The sequence below is a fragment of the Muntiacus reevesi genome, chromosome 4 (assembly GCF_963930625.1).
Source record: "Muntiacus reevesi chromosome 4, mMunRee1.1, whole genome shotgun sequence".
NCBI classification, from domain to species: domain Eukaryota; kingdom Metazoa; phylum Chordata; class Mammalia; order Artiodactyla; family Cervidae; genus Muntiacus; species Muntiacus reevesi.
In genome coordinates, this window is record NC_089252.1 from 84,152,845 (window position 1) to 84,177,971 (window position 25,127).

Here is a 25,127-nt window from a genome sequence, read left to right on the forward strand (position 1 = left end):
TGGAAAGGAGTACATCAAGGCTGCATATTGTCACCCTGCTTATTTAACTTATATGCAGAGTACATCATGTGAAATGCTGGGCTGGATGAAACACAACCTGGAATCAAGATTGCTGGGAGAAATAACAGTAACCTCAGATATGCAGATGACACCACCCTTATGGCAGAAGGTGAAAAAGAATGAAAGAACCTCTTGATGAAAGTGAAAGAGGAGAGTAAAAAAGTTGGCTTAAAACTCAACGTTCTGAAAACTAAGATCATGGCATCTGGTCCCATCACTTCATGGCAAATAGATGGGGAAACAATGAGAACAGTGACAGATTTTATTTTGGGGAGCTCCAAAATCACTGCAGATGGTGACTGCAGTCACGAAATTAAAAGATGCTTGCTCCTTGGAAGAAAAGTTATGACCAACCTAGACAGCATATTAAAAAGCAGAGACATTACTTTGCCAACAAAGGTTCATCTAGTCAAAGCTGTGTTTTTTGCAGTAGTCTTGTATAGATGTGAGAACTGGACTATAAAGAAAGCTGAGCACCAAAGGATTGATCCTTTTGAACTGTGGTGTTGGAGAAGACTCTTGAGAGTCCCTTGGACTGCAAGGGGATCACACCAGTCAATCCTAAAGGAAATCAGTCCTGAATATTCATTGGAAGGACTGATGCTGAAGCTGAAACTCCAATACTTTGGCCACCTGATGTGAAGAACTGACTCCTTGGAAAAGACCCTGATGCTGGGAAAGATTGAAGGTGGGAGAAGTGGATGACAGAGGATGATATGGTTGGATGGGGAGTTGACAATGGACAGGGAAGTCTGGCATGCTGCAGTCAATGCGGTCGCAGACAGTCAGACACGACTGAGTGACTGAACTGAACTGATGTATATATGTAAATTTCATATATATTTATATATACATATATGCTCTTCTTTTAATAAGGAAAATATTTTTCCAAGATAGAGTCTGCTTCTTCCCAGCTAAATATCTTTCTTTTCATCTTCAGCAGTCATTAGCCTTACACCTGCTTAGGACCTAGAAAGTGAAAGTTGCTCAGGCATGTCTGACTCTTGTGACCCCATGGACTATACATTCCATGGAATTATCTAGGCCAGAATACTGGAGTGGGTAGCCTTTCCCTTTTCCAGGGGATCTTCCCAACCCAGGGATAAAACCCAAGTCTCCCACATTACAGGCAGATTCTTTACCAGCTGAGCCACAAGGGAAGCCCAAGAATACTGAAGTAGGTAGCCCATCACTTCTCCAGTGGATCTTCCTGACTGAGGAGTCGAACCAGGATCTCCTGCACTGCAGGTGGATTCTTTACCAACTGAGCTATCAGAGAACTAGAGTGCCTTGCATGTTTCTTCTAGAGGATTTTTAAACAAATATGCCCCCCCCCCTTCTTCTTTGGCTGTAGAATAACTAAGTCAGCCTATAACATGTTGGTACACTTAATGTGAATTACAGACTAGACGTGTTTGCATCATTTTACATATGACTCATTAAGAATCAGGTTAACTGTATTTAAACCCAAAAATTAATATATTGATTGTTTCTATTTCTAGCAGTAATAACAAGTGAGGATTTTAAGGTTTTTTTCTCATTACTATTATCATTGAAAGGTCTCATTAAATTGTCATGACTTTTTAATGGTCACAAAAATGAAAGCTGTCACAAAGGAGTAGAGAGAAATTGAATAATTCTATGAAATTAACAAGCTTTCAATTACATTCTTTCAGTGTCCCATTGTCAGTGTTCCATGCTCACACTAACATCAATCATGTTTTCAGTGTTAATCAGAGCCATTATAACACGCTGTTGATAAGACCATGGGTACTTTAATATATTCTGTGTTAACTTCCACTTAAATATCATCCACTTGTAACATAATTTCTTCATGCCTTTTTTGATTACAATGGGGTTTCTATTAGCTAACATAAAAGGAAATCAACTTCTTTTGAAAGTCACCCAAGTTCTGTTAGCAATCAAAATGCAGTCATTTTAAAATAGTACTAGTTCACAGGTTTTAATTAATAATTTAGATTTTAAAACTGTTTAATAGCACAGAGATCATAGACAAGATCTAATTTTACCTTAAGTGCCATTTCATGTGAATATACTTTGAACAAAATCTGTTTTAAGTATCCAACCTGTATTTCAAGTACATTTCTGCCAGCCAGCAACATAATATAATTCACATTATTTTGAAGCAATGTACAGTGAAGGTAGCCATATAAACCCAGTGAAATTTTCTTTTCTCTGTAAGACCTTTATAAACTCCAGATTTATTCTTCTATAAGGAGAAGCCAGAGAGGACCACCCTTTTCTGTTTTTGTCCTATCCATTTTTTGCTTAAGAGAAAAATAGCTTAGTATGAGATTGTTCCCTGAGATGGTCTCAAAGTTTATAATAATTGGAGAAATTCCCATAAACCACAAAGGTGACCTGCCCAGGCTGTCCTGGTACTCAAGGCACAAGTCCTGCCGTGCTGGTTGCTATTAAAGACCCCAATTGTCGAGGTTGCTCTCATTAAGCCATTCTGATGACCAGGGCTTATCGGATCCTGCGGTTTTATTGCTGGTTTTGGAGGAAGCATTTGGCAGGAGCATAAGCAAAAATGCAGTCACAAACAAGGCTCTGTTCCAAAGGCCAGCAGGAAGTGCCTGAGAATGGCCCATAAAATGAGCTTTAAAGAATTACTGGGCCATATGCTCTCTCCTGGAGCAACCAAGGTGCAGTGGAGGGAAAAGGGCCACCAAAATGTACTTAAAATTAAGTCCAAGCAATGCTAAGCGTTGCAATGCCTAATTGTAAGGAGAATACATCTTTGCAGCTGCCACATGTAGGAATGAATCTCAGCCCAATTAAAGTAAGAAAACTGTGTATTGGCTGCCAAGACCTGAGGATCACAGTCAGAGGATATGTTTGGCGGTGCCAGCCCCCATCACAGAAGGAGGCCAGTGGTTTGCCAACTCTCATAACTGAGAGGAAGTCTGTGGGTACCCAGGGTTTGTTGACCCTGACCAAGAGAACAGCATCTGAAAAGATAGAGATAGGAAAAATCTTCACCAGGAAAAGATCCATGCTTCAAGCAGGACATAGAGTAGTTGAGTTATCCAAAGTAAAAATAATACTATTTATTGAATCTTTCTTGATTTGCAATGCATGAATTACTTTGTTACAGTGTTTTAAATCTTTATTTTTCCTTTATTCTTTCATATATCAAGAATAACTACTATGTACGAAACACTCAATGAAGCAGTTTCATTGAATCTTCATGATGACCCTGGAATGTAGATACCAATATCACATTCTTTTAACAAAGGAGAGTATTGAGATTCATAGTGGATTAGCAACTGACTGAAGACCACACAGCTTCTACTAGTCAAGGCAGAACTGAAAAGGAGAAAGTCTGGTTCCAGGACTCAATCTTGTTGTTCTGTTATTCTTTCCAGATGTTAACTGGGATGTCCCTACCACTTGCAACATATAAACTGGCATAAACTGCCACTCCAAGCTCAAACAAACCAACCCAAAAGCTCAGTGCCTTTCCAAAGAGTTCTGCAAATTCTTGGGTTGGTATGGGGGAGTGTTGTGTTGTCAGGCTTTAGAAATAGCTCCCTGGTGGCTCAGATGGTAAAGAATCTGCCTGCTAATGCAGGAGACCTGTGTTCAATCCCTGAGTTGGGAAGATCCGAACCCTAACCCTAACCCTAACCCCAGGAGAAGGAAATGGCAACCCACTTCAGTATTCTTGCCTGGAGAATTTCATGGACAGAGAAGCCTGCTGGGCTGCAGTCCATGGGGTTGCAAAGAGTTGAACATGTCTGAGTGACTAACACTTTCACTTTTTCACTTTCCCTTTCTGATATCCTCACTCTTATGCATCTTTTCTTTTTTTTTCCCCTTTCTTCCTTTACATGTGTTCTTGATTTGTCTCCATTCACCCGTCCCTGCAGAGCAGGATCTCAGCCCCTTATCTTGGCCTACATACACAGATACACACCTGCTAACACACACACACACACAAATTTGAAACACCACCATTATCATACTTTATGCCTCTATTGTCAAGCTTATTGATTTAGTAATATGTGACCCAAACACCTTAAGATCCAATATAAGATATTTACTTCTTAAAAGTCCTTTAGTTCCTTCCTTCTGTTACTTATGTCTATTCTTTCTCTCTTTTCTATAATGTTCCCACTACAGTCCCCTCTTTGAAGAGCAAGGGAAATCTAAATCTTCCCATTTTCCTCTGCAAAGAAGTCCACCTCCCTCCAGCTCCCCCTACGAAACTCAGAAATTGATGGATCTATCCTACTTCACAGTGCTTGTAAGTAAAGGAAATAAAATTTAATTCCAAATATTGTTGCTCTAGAGGACATTTGCTTAGCTGCTTAACTGCCTCTCTAACTAGCATCTAATCCAAGACACAGACCATATGATCTGCCCCCAGACTAGTGCTCATTTTCTCTCTTTCGACACCTCAGAAGCAATTTTGATTACTTTGAGGACGTAAAATCTGATTTTCAGCTCTAAGATTTCCATTACTCTGCTCCTGGGTTTCCACCAATCAAATATTGTTTTGCCCCTTTGCACATCCTCTAAAGAAGTCTCAGCATTAAGAGCTGGTGCTGAAGTAAACAGGACCAAGGAACACATGTTCACCTTCATGATACAGCTCCCACATTGGAGGTACATGTTCTTGTTTTTGCCCATGGAAAAACATCTTCCTGTGCCAGAAGCTGGTACTTTGCCCAGTGAAAGGGAACTGGTGAAAATTACCAAGAATAATTCTCCAGTTCTGCATTAGTCCTGCTGAATTCCTAGATATAACATGTGTAACTTTTGTAATAAAAAAAACTTTATGAATCTCAAGACATCGCAGTAAGGTGATTCTGAATTCATATCTCTATTAACTTGCCCCTTGGAAGAGGGCTGCTCATGGAGAACAGCAAAATTGCTACTATTTCCTATTTCTTGGGTGGTTTTGAATAAGCTGAAATTCTTGGTACTGTAATTAATTTTCCCAGGTCTTTATTAAGTGGCATACAAAAATATGTCTGCTTAGACCAGTTTCATTTTCCACCATCATTTTCAAGATGATTTCCACCACATTTTCAGTTACAGAGTTTGCAATATTACTGTGTTTCCTAGTACAACTCAGTAACATGACATAACCTAATAAAGCACAATACTACTGTCAAATTCTGTAAAAGGGGCAATAGCTAAGTCTTGATATTGGGCATAAATTTGGAATGGTTATATGCAAGCTGGAAGTAAATAGATACTTTAAGAGATTCTGGTGTCAAATCCACTTACAACCCATGTTAATATTTCTCTTTTTTGGTGTAAAGGCATTTTTATAAAAATTCAGAAATAATGGAGAGCAAGTGAGCTGTTCTTTGGTTTTCTGAGAATAATGAATCTACTGAGAACCATTTCCTTATGATTTTTTAAGAAAAATATATAGAATAATAGTGAGGAGGGGGCTGATAGATTTTTTTCCTATTGGTTTTGCATCAAGATTTTCAGAAAAAAATGTTTAATAAACAGAACAAGGAAACAAATATGAAATGATTGGTCTGTTATAATATACATGCAAGACTGGATTTAAATTTCTATAAATGGACTCATTTTTTGTGACTAATGGTGGTAAAAGCAGTGTAAGCTATGACTGAAAAAAAAATTTCTAAACATGACCTGTCCATTTTGCTTTCTAAATCTGCACACTCCCTACAGTGAAAACTAGGTAAATGAAAGAGAAGCAGAACTGAAGGATTGACCAATATAAGTTTGATAGCATAGGATAGACTGAGATGTCAGGTTACTGAAGAGTGCAGATCTTTAGTGTTTCTGAAAAGAAAAGAAGTTTAAGTAGGCATGCAAAGATTAAACATCCCACTAAGGAATTCTGCACCAGATGATTGGTGATGGGACAAAATGATCAAGAACACAGGTTGAGGATCAGACAGTACAGGTTCAAGTGAATAATGGTGTCCACTATGTGTTAGCTGTTGATACAGGCCAGATTCTATAGTTCCTTTCTATCTCAGTTCTCACTGCTTTAAATAGAGCTACTGGTAATTCACTGGAGGTTCGGTGGTTAGGAGATGGCACCTTCATTACCATGGTTTGGGTTCAGTCCTTGGTAAGGGAATTAAGATCCCACAAACTGCAAGGCCAAAAGTAAATAAATAAATAAATGAAATGGAGTTCCCAAGAGCACCTGTGTCAGAGAAATAGAGATGTGATACCTCTAAAACTTTTAGAAGATGCTAGGAATCCCAGGGACGGGGGAGCCTGGTGGGCTGCCGTCTATGGGGTCACACAGAGTCGGACACGACTGAAGTGACTTAGCAGCAGCAGCAGCAGCAGGTACTAAATAAATGTTATTGGGAACTGTGTATTGTTAGTAATCAACAAAAGAAGGATGTTTAGAAATTTTAAATGGGTTTTATTTTCTGTTCTCATTTCAGTGTCTGATGGTGTAACAAAATGTATTTTCTTAAAGACTGAGTGTGGAACTCCCTTTCCTGCTCAGCCAGTGGCCAGCTCAAATGCTCAGTGAATTAGTGAAAGAACAAAAGGCTGAAACTCAAAGCACATGCATTTTATTCCAAGCACTGCCACATCACATTGTGTTTTCTATAGAGAATGTTTCGCCAACTTGACAGGAGTGTTAGATGGAGGGTCATTGCACCTCTCTGCTCAGAAAGCTACACAGCCCAGCTGGAGGCAGAAGGAAACCTCTCGGGCTGGTGAGTGAGTACCCGGAAAAATCCTAGGTTGTTCTGCTTTCTCTTGGTCTTGAATTGTGCCTTTTGGCAAATGCTCACTTTCCTGCCTTTTATTCCACAAGAAGGACGATGCCAGTACATTTTTACTCAGTAATCTCTAAAGAGATTTACTAAGGCTGTTTGTATTCCTTGATTAATAAATGATACAAGTACTGCTCAAGTGAAAAAAAAGGAGTATCTGGAAGAGGTCAATCCTCAGGTGAATAAAGGATGCCCTATATGGTGTTGAAGAAGACTCTTGAGAGTTCCTTGGACTGCAAAGAGATCCAACCAGTGCATCCTAAAAGAAATCAGTCCTGAATATTCATTGGAAGGACTGATGCTGAAGCTGAAACTCCAATATTTTGGTGACCTGATGTGAAGAACTGACTCATTGGAAAAGACCCTGATGCTGGGAAAGATTGAAGGTGCGAGGAGAAGGGGTTGACAGATGATGAGATGGTTGATTGTATGGCATCACTGACTCGACGGACATGAGTTTGAGTAGGCTCCAGGAGTTGGTGATGGACAGGGAAGCCTGGTGTGCTGTGGTTCCTTGTGGTCGCAAAGAGGTGGACACGACTGAGCAACTGAACTGAACTGACAGCATGTGGGAAGAAATGGACTCAGGGGTGTGTGTGTGTGTGTGTGTGTGTGTGTGTGTGTGTGAGAGAGAGAGAGAGAGAGATCAAGGTTATCTTTTTTCCAGAATGAACATTTGAAGATTTTGCTAAGGAGCCATGAATGGCAGCGAGAAATTGTTCCATTTTGACCATCAAAGTAGCTAATCTGAAGAATGCTGGGGGTTAATTGGATTTCAGTTAAAAATTTGAATGCATCCACTAAGTTTGGAGAGGTACAGTGAAAGGGGCTTTCCAGCACAATGGAAGGAAATTCTTGTTTATTGACATAGTTCACAGTTTCTGGAACTTTATAAACACCATAACATTTAATCTTCACAGTGTCCTTGAGATATAGCTACTATGACACTATTTTATAAATAAACATACCAAAGTTCAGAAAGGTTAAGTAACTTACCCAAGGCTGAACAGCTAGAAGAGGTCCAGAAAGGGACTCCTACCTAATTCTGACTCCAGAAGCATTTTCAGCTCTTCAGGATGCCACTCTGGTCATACCATGGAGGGAGAGGGGAAAACCAGAGGAAGGGGAGAAGGGGCAAAGAGGAAGGCGAAGCAGAATTTATTTTCATCCAAAAGTCCTCCTGCCTTTTTGGAAAGAAAGTCCTAACTTGGTACAGAAGTCTTCACACATGGTGGCAAAAAAGCCAAACTGATCACTGGCCTCCCAGAGGTCTGAGGGAGTTCAGGCAGAGCTTCCATTCTAATTAGCTCCCGTACCCATGCCATCAGCAAAGAGGGCTGGAGTTGTTAGTTTTGGTGGAAAATATGGTGAACCTCGTCCTTTCAGGAGCAATCTCACTCTTCTCTCCCTTTTGATCCATTTTTGTGATGCTCATTACAGTAAAAGGGAGTGATTTCCTTGAAGTATGGCTCCAGGCTCCTTGGTAAGAGGAGTACATATGAACAACTACACCAACCAGAGTCCTCTCCTACGGAGTACATAATATGCCCTTTTATTCATCATGATGGTTTAATCAGAAAGTTCAATTTCAAAAGTTGCAACCTATGTAGAATATGAAAGGTAGAGTTTTCAAGGAAATGGAGCAGAACTCCTGGCAAAAATGTGTTACTACTCCTGCTTATACATAGAGTATGAAATGAAATCTTTTCAAAGACCTCCCACACACTTAAGCTCTGAGTTTACCAGAGTTTTTATTCTACGGATTTCAATTTGCAAGAACTTCCACAACTAAAATTAGGGAGATTGACTTTATGGTTGTTGCTAAACACTTTTTTTTTTTTTCCTATTAAATTGTTTTACTCTAAGCAAGGTCTTTGGAGTCACAGATGCAATCTGCATTTTCTTTGCCGCTTTCACCAGCTCAGCCCTCAGGGGAATTGAGGTTCACTGATAAGGACTTTTGCATGCATTGTCATTTAGAGACAGAAAAAGAGAGACCAGAGAGAGAGCAGAAGCCAGAGCCAGAGTGTGCACCTAATTTAAATAAACTACCATTGTTTTCCCAAGCACTTTCGCTTCTTTCATCTTTGTAACTACTTATAGTAACCTTGACAGGGGAACAGGGAAGATATTAGTAATATATGGGATAGAAATACTTGATTGTATGGGTGATGCACGTAAGTGTTATACAAACAAATATATATATTTTTTAATTTTAAAAGCTGCTCATTGCTCTTTAAAAATTTTCTTCTTATCATAAACGACACTAATTTTCTGCATACAGTGGTCATAAATATGTACTTTTAAATACATATATTTACTAAAAATATAAAATCAATTTGGGAAAAATAAATAATAGTATACATGGTGCCTGAATATTTTTCAAACCCCACAGTTAATGTATAGATGCCTGAAGTTTCAGCTCAGTTCAGTGGCTCAGTCATGTCCAACTCTTTGCGACTGCATGGACTGCAGCACGCCAGGCCTCCCTGTCCATCACCAACTCTCAGAGTTTACTCAAACTCATGTCCTGAAGTTTGGGGATGATTTAAGAAAATGGGTCATTTGAGCTCCAGAGGATATGGTGGATCAGGAGAGAGGACACTTTTGAGAGAACCAGAGGTGGTTTGTATTAGGAGTGAACAGGGATGGAACTGGCAGGTAGACGGGAGAGAGAAACAGAGGCAAAATGGAAGTCAACTTACAGAATTCTGAAGGTCTTTCAGAAAAAGTCTACTCAACCTACAGTAGTTTGTTTTCTTGTGTCAATACATCTTTTCTCCCCCAGACTTTTATAAGTGTTTTGTTACAAACCAAAGACAATGTGAGTGTGTTTAGCAAGTGCATTATGTGGCAGACAGAACTAAAATCTCCATCCACTCTTGGATCAAAACCAGGGTGAAGAAAGAAGGAAAACTATATGAGGCTGTGCAGAGATAGAGGTGGAGCTGGAAGCGATGGTTGGAATGAATGACTGCCCACTGGGATACGCATGAATCTGAACACTGATTCTCCTGCAGAACAGTGAGTAGATTTTATTCAGATTTTAAGAGTCACAAAGCACCTACTGGTAGTAGTTTCATATAAATGAAATTGGTCTGGGTTATAGTACTTCTTTCTGACAAAGTTGAAATTGTTACTTTCAGTATCAGACTCATTCTGCTGAATCTCTCAGGTTCCCTTTAAGTATGCATCTCATAGACAAGTACTCAAGAAGTAATGGTTGATTTAATACATAAAAAATAAGTGAATTGCTTGCATTTCATTATAACTTATCATAAGAATCTCTTAAATGTAGAGTTTACTTATTAGTTCATGTGTCATGAAAATACTTATAAACCCTACCCAACTGCAATTGTGTGTATGACTTCCTTGTGAAAAATAGTAAATGGGCTTGTTTTTGTGTCCCCAGTGCATAGTACAGTGCTGGCACACAGAATGAACTCAGAGAAATAAAAGTGACTTTAAATCACTTACTAAATTATTTAAGCCTCCTAAGGGTTAAAGTTGGAGTTAGGGTTATATTTTCCCTGGTGGCTCAGACGGCTAAAGAATCTGCGTGCAATGCAGGAGACCAGAGTTCGATCCCTGGGTTGGGAACATCCCCTAGAGAAGGGAATGGCCACCTACTCGAGTATTCTTGCCTGGAGAGTTCCATGGACAGAGGAGCCTGGCGGGCTGTAGTCCATGGGGTCCCAAAGAGTCAGACATAACTGAGCTACTAACACACATACCAGGGTTAGGTTATGTTATGCTCCTTCTTTCGACTTCATCTGTTGTTCAGGAAAACTCAGTGAGTACTTTTCTTTGATGTTTCTCAGAACACAAGCTTTCTCCCCTTTAGAGTCCTTTGCCCTTTTGTTTCCTCTGCTTGAAAAATTCCTCCAAATCCCCGCATTGCTGGATTCTTTCTGACATTCAAATTTCTGACTACGTGCTGCCTTCTTAGGGAAACCTCTCTTGGACAAGCAATCTAAAATAGCAGCTCCCTATCACTCTCTACTTTTCTCCCTAAAGGTCTAATCACTGTCAGAAATGGTGCTTGGTTTCATTTATTTCAGTTTTTCTAAATTAGACTATAAGGAGAATAGGGACCTTGTCTTCCTGCAGTAACTAGGTCAGTACTTACAAAAAGCAGGTTTTAAACAAGTACATGTTTAATGCATTAATAAATAATTATAACTCTAAAGTGAATTGTGAATGCAAGATAGCTACCTGTAGAGTCAACCATATTTTCTTCCAGAATTGAAGAAAGGATAAGACCAATTTTTGTTGGATCATGGAAGATTTCAGAGAGAAAAGGCTAGGATTTATTCTGAAAAATGACATGGTAGCCAGATTCTAAAACAGCCTCCAGTGAACTTGTTCATGTTATCCACTGCTTCCTCTGGTACCTTCCCGCCACATTATACTAGGATTGGTCTATGTGCCCAGTATTATGGCAGAAATGATGGCTCATTGCCTCTGAAGTTTGGTTATAAAAGATCATGGCCCAGGAGAGAGAAAGTCAAACCTGTGAGCAGAGGGGAAGTTTATTTGTTTTATATAAAATGAAAGAGTGGTCACATAGTTGAAAGATAGTGTTTGGGCTTTGATTTAGTTTTAATTAAAACTAAACACAGCTTTAATAAAAGCCTGTGTTTTAATTTAGTTCTTAGAATTATAAAGTGTGAGACACTAAAAAGTTTACTTTTCAGGTATTTTTATAGTGTCCCTTAATATGCTTAGCATCTTATACCTAAAGGATATGCAGCAATCATTTGTTGGAAAGAACGAATAAGTAAATCAAATCTGTAAAATGGTTTTAAAAATAATTATGTTATTTGATTATTGTGAAAATAAATGAAATGCTGTAAGTAACCAGCTTAAATATTATGTCAAATAGCCCTCAATAAGTTATATGTTTACCTAATAAGTGTGTACTATGATTGTGCATATTTTGCGTTGTTGTCATTTAGTCACTCAGTCATGTCTGACTCTTTGCAACCCCATGGACTGTAGCCTGCGAGGTTCCTCTGTTCATGGAATTCTCCTGGCAAGAATCCTAGAGTAGGTTGCCGTTTCATTCTCCAGGGGGGGTCTTCCTGACTCAGCCTACGTCTCCTTCATTGGCAGGAAGATTCTTTACCACTGAACCACCAGGGAAGCCACATGTGAAATGCTAAATGTAAAAGTTTAAGAAAACTTGCCAAAAGGTCACTGAACTAGTAATTAATTGCTGGAGTTAAGTTTCAAATCCCAAGGAGCTACAGTTTTTTTTTTTACCATGATGATCTAGTTGATCTAGTACATTCTAATTTCTGCTGCAATCATAGTCTGTTCATTGTCTGATCTAGATGTGTTTGCATGGCAGGGCCAGTTTACTTAAAGCGTTCTAAATGAAAAGTAGGGACAGATATAAAGCTATGAGGAGAAATCTCATGCAAACAAACATAGGAAACATGTCTGAGAACAGGAAGGCCATCAGTTGTTCCCTCCCTCCATCTCTCTATTTCTTTATTCCTGGTAAATCGTCAGGGTCTTGGTCATCTGTGCTTTCTTTGAGCCTCTGTTCCATTCTCGTCTCTGCAGATCAGTCTCCTTGTATTTACTTATAGTTCATACAGTCATAAAATATCAAGACTATATATTGCTTTGCCTTAACATAGCTACTGTATATACTTCTCAGGTCCTGAATCTACCATGAAGTTGGCTTGTGTCTCTTACTTGAAATTTTTGAGATATTGAATGTCAGATGTCTGTGACTATAGAAAAGAAGTTACCCATCCAGCATCCTAGGTTTACTCTTTTATAAGACAGGTAGAAACTGTAATTATAATCTTCAGCATAATGATTAATCAAGGAGATCACTGTCCAATTGTCTCAATTAGGTATTTATTTTAAGAGTAGTGTTAAGTACAGTCCAATCAGTTATTCAGCAATCAGAAGCAACTGAAAAATAACATATTTACTTAGAAATACTAGGGCCAGGTATATGGAAAACATAAAATTTCTGAATTTCTATCTTTGAACTTTTATGTATCCTCTTACCTTATTAGATAAGTCTCTATGACCTTTTTAATTAAAACTGTCATAGATGTAAATACCAAACCAAAGTTCTTGAATTTTCTCACATTATGACTGTCACTTACAAAACCGAAAGTGATGTAATTCTCTTCAGGCATGATTGTAAGCCACTGTAGATGCCCCATATTCCCTCAGCAGGACGCCACCTGCCACTTTGGGAGGTAATCACAGGTGATGACTTGCTACCTTCAGCACCTGTGTCTCTCTGCCTGAAACTGCTCTATGGACTTATTTATTCCGTGAGCATAGTATGACCTGCATCCCAAGTATGCCAGCTGGGGATTTAATATCCTCAGGAGTGACCCTCAACCTAGGAGGTGAGAGAATTGGAAGGTAAGTACTCCACCTTCCTTGCCCTGTGAGGGAGCAATCGTGTGGTGTGTTCTATACAGCTTCTCAGAGGTCCACTGTACTGATAACCTACTCTCTAGTTTCCTTTTTGTGGGTCTTCTCTCTTTCCGATATAGTTCCCTTCTCCTTCACTGTGATGCCTGAAATTACCTGCATCCAAATCCTCATCATGAATTCTAATTTTGAAGAAAGTTAAGGAAACAGACAGAATATACTATGGACATTTAAAACAAGCCTTATCAAACACTAACTTATTAAGCAACTACTCTTTGCCAAGCTCTGCTCCAGAAGCTGAAAGTGTGGCAATGAACTAAACAGGCAAAGAGATTCATCTCCTGTGGGAAATCCATGTTTCTCTCTATCTCTCTCTTTTTTTTTAATGGCACACATGGACCTTCACATTAAGTTTGAACAGCCAATATTTTTATTTCTTCATAAAGCAGAGACTATGATGCCTTACAGAAACAAATCGATTTTTGTTTTTCTTTCAGTGAATTATTACCTAAAACATAAAATAAGGGGAATTTATTGTTGTTACCACTATTAAAATGTTGAAGAGAAGCAGAGAAATTCACAATGGTATTCAGCAGCCCAAACATGCTGCAACATCAAACATCTGCCCTGAATCCATCTTTGGGACTACACAGTTAATGGTATAAAATATTAAGACTCACCTCTGGACCATCAGAGGTGCTGTGCTGCATAATAAGCACAGATGGATCCTCTGATGCTTTGAGTCTGAACCCCCATGTGGAAGCCACAGGCAGGCAAGGCAATTGGCTCGCCAAAGCAAAAAATGTTTTTGATACTCTGTTTTTTAAAAGTTCTCTTGCTTGTCACCACAAAGTCACTTAAAATCAGGGAGTCATTTTGTATTCAAGAGGTTCTCTTTCTATCAGCAAATGGTTTATAGGCACTTTCACTAAATTGCTTCTCTAAAAGAAATAGTCAGGATATCATCTGCATTGGCTTAAGGATATCCCTGCCTAAAGACAAAGGAATGGCCTAGATAACCCACTAAGAACTCATTATGCCTCAAAATCTGTGAAAATTTCTTCACATTTTTTGCTTCACATTCAACGCAGTTTTTGTTGAAATCACTGAAAGACAGACTTTCTTTATTCATCTAAAGAAAGCATAACTTTTTAACATATACTTTCACATACAAAGAAAGAATCTGCCTGCAATATGGGAGACCGGGGTTCGACCCCTGGGTCAAAGGTAGATCCCCTGGAGAAGGGAATGACAGCCCACTCCAGTATTCTTGCCTAGAGAATTCCATGGACAGAGGAGCCTAGCAGGCTACAGTCCATGGGGTCACAATGAGTTGGACACGACTGAGTGACTTACACTTTCACATACATCATATACTTTCATATGTGTGTTTACACACATATATATATTTAACTATATACTATGCATTTTATGTATTATGCTATTTATGATTTTATATATTAATAAATCTATATATGCATGTCTCTAGTAATTCAATAGATCCTCAAAATATTTTTTAATGTAGATATAGAGCTGCTGCTGCTGCTGCTGCTAAGTCACTTCAGTCGTGTCTGACTCTGTTATTGAAACAGGGCAACATTCGTTTGTTTACATATGGCTGCTTTCACCCTGAAACACCAAAGACCTTGGCTTATAAACCAAAGGTATTTACTGCATGGTTCTTTACACATGGAAAAGTTGTGCTAACCCTTGGTCTTAACTCTTCACCAAAACTCATTCAGACTAGTATCTTGATCAAGCCTGGCTGATCTGCATGTGCCACAGCTAACAAAAGGATCTGAGAAAGGAAATTGAAAGTACCCTCAAACAAAGGTAACTGCTCCATGGAACAGATAAAAGCCAAACCTAAGAGTTTCAAGGTGAACTGGAGAAATCAACCCTCAGGCATCCAGCAGTATTAGAAGACTGGTACTAGGGGGAATTGGAGAAGGAAATGGCACCCCACTCCTGTGTTCTTGCCTGGAGAATCCCAGGGATGGGGGAGCCTGGTGGGCTGCCGTCTATGGGGTCGCACAGAGTCGGACACGACTGAAGTGACTTAGCAGCAGCAGCAGTAGGGGGAAAAGTGGAGAGGGTTGACTTTTAAAAGCCATGATCCCCAAACATAAATGAAACTTCTTTTATTTGAAAAACTAAGCTGCTTCAACCCACAGTTTTTTATTAAAAGTATTTATGAGTACTCTTCCAGTCCTTCACACATAAACCATGCAGCACCCGTACCAGGCCACTGTGCGTTCAAGCTTTGTGACGCGTATGAAGCAAGATTTACCTGCTTTACAACAGTGAAAGAGAAATAAATTGGGTGATTTCATTACTTTCTGTTCAGTGAAATCCTTATTTTATTACTAGGCTTTGACACGTTTTCCAGAACCTCAACTATCTTTTCTCTCGCCCATAAGAAGCAGCAGCAGTACCAAAAAATCATCTGGACATCTGGATATTGCATTCAATAATTTATTGCAATCTCAGTTACACTGCTACAATGAAAGTAGGGGAGATAAAAAGGACTTCACCCACACTACAAATAAAGGAGTTGGAATAATAGTCTTTTCTGTTTTTCTTTTTTTTTTTTTTTTTTTGCTCCCTTCAAAATATTAAATTTTATCAATCAGAATCTAACAGCTCTGGGACCAGAACACACTTTGTTGTTAACAATATCTCAATCACACATATTGCTTTTCCAATACAACTTGCAGGGGACTGATTTGTGATAAAGCTGATATAGGAAATGCAGAGGGGGACAGACATATAGCCAAATAAATCAGGTTAAAATGAAATTGATGGAATGGACTCAAAGGCAACTCATCACTCACTTTCTCCAGTTTTGATGCAGCATTTGGTGTTAATAGCTGCCTTTGAAACCTTTGTATCTGACCTATTCATAGGTAGAATAAAGCACCAAAAACAACTAACATCTGGGCAGTGCTGCCATTTAAAGTTTGCCTTCAGGTGATAAACAAGCTTTCTCTTGAGGAGAAATTTCACCCTGTGGTACAGTTTTGAGCTTTGTACAACAGTTTACTGTGTCACCAGCCACTGATACATCCTACCAGGAGGGGCAGGATGAGGGTAGAGGAAAATTATTTAGAGTAATAGGAGTCTCTACTCTTAATTACTGCATTGTACTGCCTCCAAAGCAAATAACCACTTGCACTGTAAGTGGAAGATGAGGTCTGTCAACTGTGGATTATTTAATAAATGAAAATGAGAAAACATGGCAGGATAGAGGAGAGAAAGCAAAGCTAGGTGTTAACCTCAAGCTCTTTACAAAAATAAATTCTAGATGAATCACAGATCTAGATATAATAAATGAAACCATAAGGGTATTTAAGGGGAATAATTTTATAATTCTAGGCTTGAGAAAATGTTTTTGCAGGTGTCACAAAACAAACCAAATTTAAAGGAAACCAGCGATACATTAAATTACAAAGAAAATCAATTTTACTGCTACAATTTCTGTTACGTAAAAATATGACAAAGTTAAAATAAAAGTTGAAAAATTTAAAAAGCTTGTTATAGAAAAAATATTAACATGCTTAGAATAAGCAATTTCTGGAAATTAGTAAGAAAAATCTGAACCCCCTTGTACAAAACTAAGCAAAGATCATGCAGAAGAATTCTGAATTTCTAAGTGTATAAAAAGTTCAATGTATTAATAAGCCATGACATCCAAATTAAAACAATAAAAATTGTCACTTATCAGATGCTAAATGCAAAGTTTAGCAATATATAATATTGACAGAGAAAGAGGAAACTGCATACTCAGTGATGCTGCAAGTATAATCTTGTATAACTGTTTTTCAAGGGTTGTTAATCAAGATGTATTCACATCTAAAATGTAAAACTTATTTTCCTCAGCAATTCCACTTTCTAATATCTTCTGTAGGGATATAATTGGTCAAATGAATAAAGGAATATATAATAGTCATTATATCTCTGTCTAATGAAGTTTAACTAAGCCCATTAACAGTTAATTATTTAAAATAATATGATAAAGTTCATATAATCAGCTACTATGTAGCTATTTCAAGTGTGCATATATCTATTTATATTCTTTGATGCCTAATAATTGGAATTATTTTGAATTTATTTTGGGTTCACCTTCTTTCATTTGAAAATTTCATTCTTGGTGACTTTGACTACTTTTATGGCTTCAAGTAATATTTATATTGGATTTGCCAGTTGGTGCAGTAGTAAAGAATCTTCCTGCCAATGCAGAAGATGCAGGAGATGTGGCTTCAATCCCTGGAATGGGAAAATCCCCTGGATAGGAAATGATAGCCCTCTCCAGTATTCTTAGCTGGAGAATTCCATGGATAGAGGAGCCTGGCGGGCTTCAGTCCATGAGGTCACAGAGTCAGGCACAGCTAAGCAACTGAACATGCACGCGCGCGCGCGCACACACACACACACACACACACACACACACACACACACACACAGTACTTATATGCAATACAGACCTTTGTATCTAAATATATGACATCTCCTAAATGAAACTTTTCATTCCTTCCTCAAAGTGTTTCTTCAAGTCTTCCTCATAAAAGCACAGCTATCCTTTTTTCATCTTTGATATCATCTTCTCCCTCAAAATCTGTATCCCATCTAGCAGCAAATGTTATTAACAACCCACATTCCTCAATAGTATCTCCCCTTTTCTCATTTTCCATTGCTACCCTCTCACTCATGTTTTTCTCATTTAACATCTGAAGGACTGTATAGCCTCCCAGACTGTTTCACCACTTACACAATTACAGTCTTTAATACATTATCACACATACTAGCCAAAGAAATTTAATTAAAAATTAAATTTTATAATCTACTAAATCATATAATAGATAAAATTAGATAATGAAATCTATTTCTTAAAATTGAGGTCCTATTCTTCTTGGAATACTATTCAAAATCCAAAACAGCTTCTTAAGGTCTCAGTTTTGTGCAGGCCAGTACTCCTGAATTAAGAGAATAAATAATAATAAAAATATAAATATTCCTTTTCTTGCTTTCAAAAATATGAGTAAATGATATGGTGGCACAATGTTGGGCTGGATTAGGGAGAGGTGGTGTGAGGACTGATGCTGAAGAGGCTTTTCCAGCTGACAAAAGAGAATGCTTGAAACAGATTTTTTAGAGTAGAACATCTGCATTGAATACACTTCTATACGTGTCTCTAAATAAAATCTCAGTGGTTCAGTGGGGGAAAATGCAGAAATTAAGCATTCTGACTTTTCAAATTTATCCATGCAATGCCTACTTGCAACCGGGAGTCTCTGTTGATGAATTGCCCTGAGAAGATTCCTTAGGCCCAGTTTATGCCAAACACCAACCAGATTTAGAATGACCCTACTTGGAGCTTCTCAGAGACATAGTTTACCACTGTTAGTCTTCTCAAGTCATGCTGACAAGAAGGAACCCTCTTTGCCTGCAGTTTTCACCTGTAGTTTGGCAGTTCCAAAATATTATTCTCCAGAAGTAAAGTGACGTCTTAGTCAGGAGACTTGACTTTTAAAAGAAAGATTATGACTGTCTAGCTTTGAGAATTCTGAAATCCAGTCATTTTTAGATAAAGAAAGCAGTTTGGCAAGTCTATTATTGATTACTACTAAGGAGGGAAAAGGTACACAAAAAGGAAAACACACACCTGTATGTTTATCCTTAGAAGACAACACTATAGTTAGACTCAGGAAAAGTGAATTTCAGTACAGAAAGTGAATGGTGACAGGTATTTACAAAGAAAGGCAAGTTGGGTGATGTCTAAAAAGTGGGACTAGGTTATGAGATAAAAACAGAGTCAAGACTTTGAGAGTCAAGACTTTGAAAGGCACAAGAAACCCAACACAGCAATATCTTTGAATGTCATGATTACTTCCCCTCCATCTTTATGTCAAGCAGCAATAAGGTCCCACTTGATGTTAATGGTTACAAATTAAAAGTGAGACCAGGTATCATGGTTGGACTTTTCTTTAAGTGAAATTTTTAGTTTGGATTCAGCATGATTAGGTTTTCAGCAGATGAATAAAATGAAGGAAGAAATGAGCAGTTGAGTCAAGGTGACTGGGAAAAAATAGTTCGAATGTTAAATCAGGGGATTTAGTCTGATTAAAAAGGAAATGGCATGAGGTCAGATAGGGACAGAGGGTATTTGTTAGGATTAATATATTATAGGTTCCAGTGCACCAAAGTATTATTGGAGTCCCTGGACATAGGGGCAGTGAGCTAGATAGTTAAAAAGTGGTGTTCCAGAGTTGGGGAGGTTGAAAATTAGATATAAGTGAAGCTTTGCATTTTAGACAGGTAAACAAGGTTTTGGAGTCAGCTTGACAAGATGGCATCTGGCTAAGGTAGAGTGATGAACAAGATTAGTAGAAGATAAGAAATCAAGAAACTGATAAATCAGATCATTGAATACTGAATGTTGAATATAGGGAAAGATGGCAGAAATATTTTGGTGAGATTAACAGCCAGGAGGTAAAGTCTTAAAGGAATGATGGGATGAACTGGAATGATAACATGAAGATGACATAGGTAGCATAATCTACTTGCCATGATTAAAGCAACTGAGGCATTGTATATGTGAGAGGAAATTGTCTAGAAGTGGCATTGAGGGAAAAGTGGAACTCTCCTCCCTCACAAGATGGGTAGTAAGAGGGCATGGGGCACACTGCTGTATTTAAAACAGACAACTGACAAGGACCTGCTGCATAGCACAGGGAACTCTGCTCAATACTCGCAATAACCTAAATGGGAGAGAATTTGTAAAAGCATAGATACAGGTCCATGTACATCCTGCTGTCCACCTGAAACTAACAACATTGTTAGTCAACTATACTCCAGTGTAAAATTAATTTTTTTTTTAAAAGAGAGCATGGGCCAAAACAGTCACCAGTTTGGAGGAATACAAGAGAAGCAGCATCCTTAGATGAAAGCCAGTTTCAACTGACGCAGTGTAGGAAGGAGTAAGTTAGAGCAAAGTATAAGGATTCAGCTGATTACTGACTTGGTTTCACATGGTCCAGGGATTAATTTTAGCAGCTGAGGAGGTTGGGAAATGGGGTCAGATATGAGAACAAACAGAGTCGTGTGTAGATGAGGGTCTGGGCAGTGATTGGTGACCTTAGAACTCAAGTCTTATTACAATGTCCTATATCCACAATAGTGAAGGTCCAATACATCAGGGATGGTAATGTCAAGGCAAATATGGGGGTAAGGATGTGCGTTTGGGTATGTGTTTGTGAAGGGTCTTGTCAAAACACCCTCTCTGCGTCTGCTGTGAGAATGTAAAGTTAAAGGGAAGGGATAGTTTTATCTGAAGTGTCTGCAGACAGAGAGATGGAGGGTGGAGGAGAGAGGTGGAAGGTAGAGATGGGATAACTTGGACCATAGACAGTAAGATGCTTCTTTAGGACACCTGCCAGTGAGGAGGTTTGTGCTCAGAGCCCGAGTTCTATTGTCTATCAGAGCCAGGCTTAAGTTCTCGGCCCTCCCGCACACCCATGATGGGAATTTAAGCAAGCCCAGGAACTGCTTTTCCCAGTGCTTGGCTTATTGGATACATATTAACTTTTATTAATATTAATGTTTATATTAATAACAATAGAACCCTCAACCTGCTAGACTTGTCAAGAAGAAATATCATAAATTTTGATGTTTGACTCAGCCAGATTTCATACCTTTTAAAATGAAAACACTAGGTTTATTAATACATTCTAAATAAATACTGAGACCAGTACAAAGACAAAAAAAAAAAAAACCAGAAAGCTGAGAGGCAACTGGCATGGGGCACAGCTCCTAGCACCATTGTTTACGTTTGATTGCTCTTGCTTAAAACTGATGAAATAATTAAAATAAATCCTTTGTACTCAAAGGATAGAAAGATAAATTCTAGTAGCTCTTATAGATGGGATTTCTGGAAGAATTAAATGAGGGTTATGTGATCTCCATTCATAAAATAAAATTGACTTATGCAAAACAACTCATTAATAATATCTATGTGGAAGTAGATCTCTCAACTTAAGGATTCTCAAAAAGGAAGGGGAGGGTAATCACTCTGCAATTGACTTGCTAAGTCATGCCTGTAAATCTATACTGTTCCTCATTTGAATCTTCTGATGTAATGAGTAGAAATTTCTGACAGGAGATTATAGTTCAAAAACTTATTGCTTTGGTTAATGGTCAAACACATTTATTTTTCTTGTTCTATTATTCCAGTGACATTGATATATTTTTTTTTAAGTAAAGTTATAGTTATATTTGAGCAGATGCACAAACACAGATAAAAGAGTTCACTTTGCTCACTGCTTCTACCTATGTTTGGCACATTGTAGGTGCTCAATAAATATGCATTACTTGACTGTGTAAATAAATATGTTGAATGGCCATCTTAGAGTCTGGAAATGCAGATGAACAGTTGCTTTTCCTCTGAATTTATGTAAACCATAACAGAGCTGCCTTCTTGCATCTCCTTGGGTAGACCTCTATATGCTGCTATTAGATTGTTTTAGACACTAACATAAGTCTTATTCTGAGAGTGTGTTTCCTACTCAGTATGGTTTTGAGGCCAGCAACAAATGTGTCACCTGGAAGTTAGCTAGAACTTAAAACTACTGGGCCTCTATTTAGATTTCTTGAATCGGAATTTACATTTAGTAAGATTCCCAAATGATTTTTATGCATATTAGCATTTTATAAGCACTAGTTGAAAAGACCCTGATGCTGGGAAAGGTTGAGGGCAGGAGGAGAAGGGGACGACAGAGGATGAGGTGGTTAGATGGCATCACCGACTCAAAGGACATGGGTTTGGGTGGACTCCAGGAGTTGGTGATGGACAGGGAGGCCTGGCGTGCTGCGGTTCATGGGGTCGCAAAGAGTCAGACACGACTGAGTGACTGAACTGAACTGAACCCAAGCACAGGTTGAATGATTAGGGAAGTGGGTTTAAACATCAGAATCTCTTGTATTACATCTCATCTACACTATTTTCTAATTACCCTAAGCTGCATTTCTCGTCTAAAATAGGGATTGTAATAGTAGCTTCTATGTTACATGGTAGTTTGAAGGATTAAACTAAATTATACTCTTTAGCTAGAAAGAACTGTTGAAAAGCTTGGTGAGTCCTTTTAGGAGCATATATGTTAGCATCTGTCATAGCAGATGTACTCAACATCATAAAACTAGAAATGCTTACATGCCTTATTATTATAAATCTCCACTATCCCCTCATTTCTACAAGAACAGAGAAGGGGGTGACATAAATGTAACACCACCAGTTCTGGAACCAGAACAATTTTCTTCCTATACCATCAATCTAGGAAGTCTGAGAAAATGAAAACAAACAGAGGAATGTCTAGGAAAAATAGTCTAACCTAGTTTTCTGATAGAGGTAGGCAGGACCTCTGGAATGAGTTATGCTTTGTGACCCTTCCACCAAGAAAAGCCACACAATCTATTGCCTGTGCAGAGGACCTATTGATGGTATTGTAACAGTTATAGCCAGAGGGTGAGAATTGCAAACAGTGACTCGGCTCCAGTAGTAGTAAAGTAGGCATATAGTTTGAGAAGCCTCTTAACTAATGTTATGAAAGAGACTTGAGCATCTACCAAATATGAGCTATTGTTTTTGAGATATGATGTAAGAAACCACCATAAGAAAACCAGTGTTGTAAGCATTTGAACAGGTTTGTAAGGGGAATGTCGTTCACAGAGTCAACCACTTTGCTCTCGAGGATTCACAAGAGAAACTTCTCTCAGGTTCTAGAATCAAAGGAATTATGCTTACAGAAACAATTGACATGTTTTTATCCCCTGAAAGATATGAACACTTTTTTTGCCTTCACCACTGGAAAGCTCAGGTTTAGTGATTGGATAGAACTTTATGATATGAGTTTTTATTTCTTTTTTATTTTATTTGGGATTTTATTCTCCTTGAGTTTAGCTCATATTTAACATGTATCATCAACTTAATCACTCCCAGATATTAGAACTTATTGTAAGACTACCATAATTAAGAGTTTGGCATTTACACAAGGCTAGAAAATACACCAATGGAAGAGAAGACAGAAAGCCCAGGAGTCCCGGGCATACTTGATTATCTTCAGCAATGGCAGTATAGAATACTGATGCAAGGGCTGCATTTTTCATATATTGATTGGCTCAATAGGATCCGTGTAAAATATACATATGTATTGAACCTACCTTACCCCATACCAACAAATAAGTAAATAACTTCCAGATGCACTGCAATTTTAAATATGAAGGTCAAGCCAATAAAATAATAATATAGGTGAGTGTCTTCATTTAATCAAGGTAGGAAAGCATTTCTTAAACTTTTTACAAAAAGCATCATTACATATAGGGCACAATTGATAAATTGGACTGTATTAAATTTGAAAATTTCTATTTATCAAGATATGTTTCAGTGAGTTAAAAGCAAGCCACACAGTAGGAAAAGCTATTTCTCCACATAAAAGGAACAATGGGCTCATAGCTAGAACCAATCACTAAGAAAAAGAAAGATGGCTTAATAGAAAAATGAGTTAAATGTTTTCTTCTAAAGGGGAGAGGATTTGCAATAAGCCAATACACATATGAAAGGTGCTCAAGTTCATTAGTTACCAGGAAATGTAAATCAAACCCAAATGAGATAACTTAGCAGAGCCTCTTCAAATGCTAAAATTTTAAAAAAGACTGACAAAATAGTTGACAAAAGATAGTGTCAAATGTGGTCAAAAAGCATTGCTGGTAAGAGGATAAATTAATAAAACCACTAGAGACAACAGGTACATTATCTTTTAAAGTTGTAAATACACATACCCAAGTGCCCTATAATTCTACACTATGGTATATACAACAGAGAAATGTGTACACAAATGTACCAAAGATATAAACATGATTATTCATAAAGAATTATTCATCTTTCCCTCTAGAAACAATCCACATTTCCAATTAGATGAGAAGTCATTCAGTAGTCATAGTATACTTGTGTAATAAAATATTATATAGCAGTGGAAATGAATGATCTGCAGTTGCCCACAACAACATGAATAAATCTCATAAATACTGTCAACTGCAAAGCCAGACTCAAAGGAATATATATAGTGCGATTTTATTCAAATCAAATTGAAAAAGACAATATTTAACTATATATTTACAAGTCAAGATAGTGAAGAGGAGAGGAAGTAGAAACCGGAAAGGTCTTGTAGGGAAAGGGGTTGCCAATTTTCTGTCTTGGATCTGGCTTAGTAACGTTTCACTGTTCTTATATGTTTTGTAATTTTCTGTATGTGTTTGCTTCTTGGAAAGGATTGCATATAAATTAATATGTTAAAACAAGATGAATGTTTCCAGAGGTTGACACTAAATCCTCTTTATCATTAGAATTTACTTTTTAAACACTTGGTTTGGGTCTGCTATTTCAGTTACATATTAAAACTACTAGAAGATAATTCATTTGATTCCTTAGTACAAATAAGAACATGGCTGTGAGTCCTGACGAAATCTGTACATTTCAAAAGCAAAATCTCTATGGGTTATGTTCAAAAGTTCCTCAAAATCGTTTGTCAAGTAGCATAAGAGTAATAAATAAACCCTTTGGCTTTGAGTTTCTTTCTCTATTTTACAAACCAGGAACTCTCAATTTTGTTAGATGAATACCTTACTTTGTAACATTTTCTTCTCAAACCCCAGCTCTTCACCTGTGCAGCTTGAATGTGCACTTTTATTCAAATGGACCTAAAAAGACTAGGTCTTGCTGAACATAGGAGGTAAGAGAAAGCCTGCCTTTTGAAAAGGCACCATTTCTGATAAGATACATACATAGATGTCCAACAGTGATGAAGAAGAAAAAATGAGGCTAACACATTGAATAATCCATTTTGC

At 37.9% G+C, this 25,127-nt stretch overlaps 1 protein-coding gene across 1 annotated transcript in view; it reads right to left on the reverse strand.

Moving 5' to 3' along the window:
- The window catches only part of CNTN6 (contactin 6), a 161,955-nt gene that overhangs the window by 126,614 nt on the left and 10,214 nt on the right, over positions 1-25,127 (reverse strand).